Source organism: Salvelinus sp. IW2-2015, linkage group LG1 (genome assembly GCF_002910315.2).
Source record: "Salvelinus sp. IW2-2015 linkage group LG1, ASM291031v2, whole genome shotgun sequence".
In the NCBI taxonomy this organism is placed as follows: Eukaryota; Metazoa; Chordata; class Actinopteri; order Salmoniformes; family Salmonidae; genus Salvelinus; species Salvelinus sp. IW2-2015.
This window is the reverse complement of record NC_036838.1, coordinates 19681774-19688035: the sequence shown is the minus strand read 5'-3', so window position 1 is coordinate 19688035 and position 6262 is coordinate 19681774.

The window sequence follows — 6262 nt, the reverse complement described above, 5'->3', positions numbered from 1 at the left end:
CTCTCTCTCTCTCTCTCTCTCTCTCTACATTCGTATTTCTCAAGGTATATAGCATTCCGTTTTGCCCTTCAGCTATACAACGCCCTGACAAAAAAACACAACATTGACACCACCATCTCTCTCCTTTTAAAACCCGATTTAAACAGGTGTTGCCTTCAAACATATGCATCACATCTATTTGCTTAAAGGTACTTGCATCAGTATTCTCTAGAACTATTTGCAACATCTGTATCCTGTGGAAATATACAACAGTAACGCTGTAATACTACAATAGGCTACACACCAGAATGCTATATAAATCTATTCYCTCCTCTCTCCCTGCTATTCAGGACACACAGAGATGAACTCATGGAGGGGGACTGTGACTCCATGTAGACAAGTGCACTTTCTGACAAACCTATCACACAGACAAACACACTGTCATCCACTCGGGCACTGCTTCACTTGACCAGAATCCACTGCCTCCAGTTGTCACTGTACGGACCACATTCTGACCTCTATAGTCAAATTGACTAGTGTACGCCTCACACACTCCTACACCTCATCAGAACACAGTACTACTGGCCTTACTAAGACCACTCGCCTGCTTCGACCGCAACTTAACCACACACTGAGAAGAAATCCCATTAACAGGGTAAAGGAGGACCAAGAGGAAGGACAATGAACACTTGTGTTCTTGACATGCCACTCCGTGCCTTTCCAGGTGTGTTACTCCTCCATTACCATATAACATTGTGAATTGTGAGGACACAGAAGGAGAGGAGCACCAGACCTGAGCAGAAACTGGAAGGGTGAAATATACACCCTTACTCCAAACCGCTTTCAAACACCACTGGGGAGGTTACGACTTGACTTGTATCATGAAGTGACTTGACAAAGACCAGCTAGACAGCTGGCTGTAAACAGAGTCTCTCTGGGGAAGAGGACAACTTTTTTTGCTTCGGTCACAGGTTACCGCGGAGCATCGCCAGGGCCGAATCACAAAAATAAGTAGGAAGTGGTCCCACGTCCCCACAGGAAGTCACTATGAAGGAAAACAGACATTGGACACTCCCCAGGGGACACCTAAAACGCATCTCGTTCTGATGATGTCATTCGTATTTATGCGTCGCCAACAAAATGAAGAAAAAGAGAGGAGACTGAGAATTTTGTTCAGCCTTTTTTTGCACTGTGCATTTTGTAATTTGAACCAAGGAGAGAGTGACAGTATAGACCACATTGAAGCTCTCCTGGGATTGGTGATAAAACATATAAATGATCATACTTGTGTTTTTAAGCTGATTGAATTATTGTAAGTTTTATCTATTGCATATTGTATTGCAAATGTCAATACATATTGGTAATATTTTTTTATCATCACATAGCGAACCCTATGATTCACGTGCACTGATAGGGCTCTACCTGTGCAAAGCATATGCCCCTTTTCCCTTCCAGTCTCCAAAGTGGCCTTTTGGGTGGTGGTATAATTTCCCCCAAAAATGGATTTTTTGTTTTAAAAAAGTGGTTCAGAACCTACTGCCCGCAAGTCGTCGTGACGTCGTCAAGTTCGCCACCCCACACCCCGTCCATTGGTTGTACCAACCCACACCCCCGGTTGTACCAGTTTCCCAGTCTGCCACGTACAGAGATTTAACAATACTACTGGCCTTACTATGCTCAAAAATGTAAACATTTTCACAACAGAGGCATTTGTTATGTTAGGAATTTCAAGATATGAATTATTAGTATTTTTTTGGGTGGGGGGGTGCCATTTTTTTGGGGGGGTGCACCTGCCCCCTGGAAGGTCTGTGCATGGCCCTGATAGGTTTTATAGTTGTTGTCCTTCCATAGGACCAAGAAAACATGCAAACGTGAGGGTAAGACTTTGTTAACACTCCCTTTCAGACAGCAGTTGAGGGCATCTTCACATTCTTTATCATTCTAGTGATAAAAGTTATTAGGAATGAATCATATGATCAGTGAGACAATTCAATCAGGAAACGCAGACAGTCGGATCAAACCTTCCAAAGCTGTTTCAGCCAATTACACACACCGCCATACTGTACGGAGAAGTCCTACTCGATGCTTGACCACACACAAAATAAATGTTTATGGATGTCAAGTCAAAATCAAATCAAAATGTATTGGTCGCGTACACAGATTTGCAGGTGTTATAACAGGTGCAGCGAAATGCTTATTCGCTACACCCGCAATAACATCTGCTAAAAATGTGTATGTGACCAATAACATTTGATTTGACTAGCTCCAACAGTGCAGTAGAATGTCATACAAATATACAAATAATCAAAACAAGAAATAAAGAAATGACAGAACGAGAACACACAATACCCCATAATGACGAAGCAAAAACAGGTTTTTAGAATTTTTTTGTTTACACTGAAATATCACATTTACATACATTTTCAGACCCTTTACTCAGTACTTTGTTGAAGCACATTTGGCAGTGATTAAATCCTTGAGTCTTCTTGGGTATGACACTACAAGCTTGCCACACCTGTATTTTGGGAGTTTCTCCCATTCTTCTCTGCAGATCCTCTCAAGCTCTGTCAGGTTGGATGGGAAGCATCGCTGCACAGCTATCTTCAGGTCTCTCCAGAGATGTTCGATTGGGTTCAAGTCTGGCCACTCAAAGATATTCAGAGACTTGTCACGAAGCCACTGCTTCGTTGTCTTGGCTGTGTGCTTAGGGTCGTTGTCCTGTTAGAAGGTGAACCTTCACCCCAGTCTGAGGTCCTGAGCGCTCTGGAGCAGGTTTTCACCAAGGATCTCTCTGTACTTTGCTCCTTTCATCTTTCCCTCGATCCTGATTAGTCTCCCAGTCCCTGCCACTGAAAAACATCCCCCCCAGCATGATGCTGCCACCACCATGCTTCACTGTAGGGATGATGCCAGGTTTCCTCCAGACTTGACACTTGGCATTCAGGCCAAAGAGTTCAATCTTTGTTTAGTCAGACCAGAGAATCTTGTTGCTCATGGTCTGAGAGTCCTTTAGATGCCTTTTGGCAAACTCCAAGCAGGCTGTCATGTGCCTTTTACTGAGGAGTAGCTTCCGTCTGGCCACTCTACCATAAAGGCCTGATTGGTGGAGTGTTGCGGAGATGGTTGTCTTTCTGGAAGGTTCTCCCATCTCCACAGAGGAACTCTGGAGCTCTGTCAGTGACCATCAGGTTCTTGGTCATCTCCCTGACCCAAGGCCCTTCTCCCCCGATTGCTCAGTTTGGCCAGGTGGCCAGCTCTACAAAGAGTCTTGGTGGTTCCACACTTCTTCCATTTAAGAATGAAGGAGGTCACTGTGTTCTTAGGGATCTTCAATGCTGCAGAAATGTTTTGGTACCCTTCCCCAGATCTGTGCCTCAACACAATCCTGTCTCTGAGCTCTACGGAAAATTCCTTCAATCTCATGGCTTGGCTTTTGCTCTGACATGCAGTGTTAACTGTGGGACCTTATATAAACAAGTATTTGCCTTTCCAAATCATGTCCAATCAATAAAATTTACCACAGGTGGAAACAATGGAAACAGGGCTCAATTTCGAGTCTCATAGCAAAGGGTCTGAATACTTAGGTAAAGAAGGTATTTTGTTTTTGTTTTAATACATTTGCAAAAAATTATAAAACCCTTTTTTTTCTTCGCTTTGTCATTATGGGGTATTGTGTGTAGATTAATGAGGATTTTTTTTTATTTAATCCATTTTAGGATAAGGCTGTAACGCAACAAAATGTGGAAAAAGTCAAGGGGTCTAAATAGTTTTCGAATGCACTGTACATTGGGCATTAGTCTCAAGGTGCAGGGTAGAGTACCGGGCAGGTAGCCGGCTAGTGATGGCTGTTCAACAGTCTGATGGCCTGGTGATAGAAGCTGTTTTTCAGACTCTTGGTCCCGGCTCTGATGCACCTGTACTGTCTCTGTCTGCTAGATGGTAGCAGAGTGAACAGACTGTGACTCAGGTGGCTGAAGTCCTTGATGATCTCTTTGGCCTTCCTTTGATACTGAGTGTTGTAAATGTCCTGGAGTGCAGACAGCGTGGCTCTGGTTATGCGTTGGGCTGACTGCACCAACCTCTGGAGAGCCATGGAGTTGAGGGCGGTGCAGGTGCCATACCAGGTGGTTATGCACCCCGACAGAATGCTCTCAATGGTGCATCTGTAGAAGTGCTGATTTTCTTCAGCCGCCTGAGATTGAAGAGGCGCGGTTGCGCCTTCTTCACTATGTTGTCGGTGTGGTGGGACCATTTCAGGTTCTCAGTGATGTGCATGCCAAAAAAACGTGAAGCTTTTGACCCTCTCAAATGCGGCCCCGTCGATGTGGATGGAGGTGTGCTCCCTCTTCTGTCCCCTATAGTCCACGATCAGCTCCTTCGTTTTTTTTTTACATTGAGGGAGAGGTTATTTTCTTGGCACCACTCCACCAGGACTCTAACCTCTTTTCTGTAGGCTGTCTCGTCATTGTTGGTAATCAGTCCTACCACTGTCGTGTTTTCAGGAAACTCGATGATTGTTGGAGTTGTGTATAGACACAGTCATAGGTGAACAGGGAATACAGGAGGGGGCTGAGCACACACCCCTGGGGGGCCCTGTTGAGGATCAGCATGGCAGTGGTGTTGTTGCCTACCCTCTCCATCTGGGGTCGGCCCGTCAGGAAGTCTAGGACCCAGTTGCACAGGGAGGAGTTCAGACCCAGGGCACTGAGCTTAGTGACAAGCTTGGAGGGCACTATGGTGTTGAAAGCAGAGCTGTAGTCGATAAACAACATTCTCACATAGGTATTCCTTTTGTTCGCTTGGGATAGGGCGGTGTGCAGTGCAACGGCGATCGCATCATCCGTGGATCTTTTTAGGGTGGTATGCAAATTGTAATTGGTCTCGGGTGTCAAAATACTTCATGATGACAGAGGTGAGTGCTACGGGGCGATAGTCATTTAGTTCAGTTACCTTAGCTTGCTTGGGTACAGGAACAATGGTGGACATCTTGAAGCAAGTGGGGACAACAGACTTGGATAGGGAGTGGTTGAATATGTCTGCAAACACTCCAGCCAGCTGGTCTGTGCATGCACTGAGGACGCAGATTGGTATGCTGTCTGGGCTGGCAGCTTGCGAGGGTTAACATAAGGTTAAAAAAAATATATTATAATAATGGTGCTGGGTTTAACGCAGATTATTAAAACAGTTGAATGGACTTCAGATCAGTTACTATAAATGAGTTGTTTAACTATGGATGGCACTTAAAAGTTGTATGTAGACAACACCGGACTCACAAAAAAGAAATGCACTTACGATGTCTTAAGTATTGGAATTGTGCTTTAGTAAAATGACCTATTTTTTATGTCTATTCCACTCTGGCGATGCCTTTTTCTATTGTTGATTTCACAAAGACCAGTGTTTTAACATGTGGATTGATTGTTCTTTTATTGTTGTTCTGTTGTGATTTCACAAAGACCAGTGTTTTAACATGTGGATTGATTGACATGCCTGCTCTATTTTATATATCTATAGGCTGTATTTCTTGATACTTACTTTTCTACAAATCTAAAAGACAGGTGAACTCGGATTTGTTCACATCTGAAACCACTCTATTTACAAAAACAGTCAATGATTTTTGTTCCTGGACCAAAGTGCTGTTGGACAGTTAGCATTTAGCCGTTGGAGTTAGCTTGTTGAGCTAGTTGACTATCCATGTAGAACAATTGGACACAGGTTGAGAGAAATAAAAGCTTAAAAGTCTTATGGGAACAATATGCCAGTCGTGAACTGGTAGGGCCTCTGAGCATAACTTCAAAGATTCTTGTGAATTCCTGATAGTTATTGTATCTAAACAGCGATTTTGCAGCTAAATATCACCAAAGAAGGTTTGAAAACAGCTTACATTTCTTGTTAGCCCTTTCCATGAGATAAGGATGTAATAGATTTCTATGTTGTCCTTTTAATTCCTTTGCAGTGCTGTGCTTATGTATTGTGTTTTATGAAAATCTGATGGTGCTACAGATTAATTTGAACTATCATGTTATAGTTTATAATGGTGCTGTATAATATACATTATACAACCAAGACCTTACACTCYTAGAAAAAGGGTTCCAAAAGGGTAGAACCCTTTTGGGTTCAATGTAGGACCCTCTGTGGAAATGGTTCTACATGGAACCCAAAAAGGTTCTACCTGAAACCAAAAAAAGTGTTCTTCAAAGACTTTTAGGTTCTAGATAGGACTTTTTTTTTAAGAGTGTGCATGACAAGACCCTGCAATATACGTATGATATTAACGACATTGACA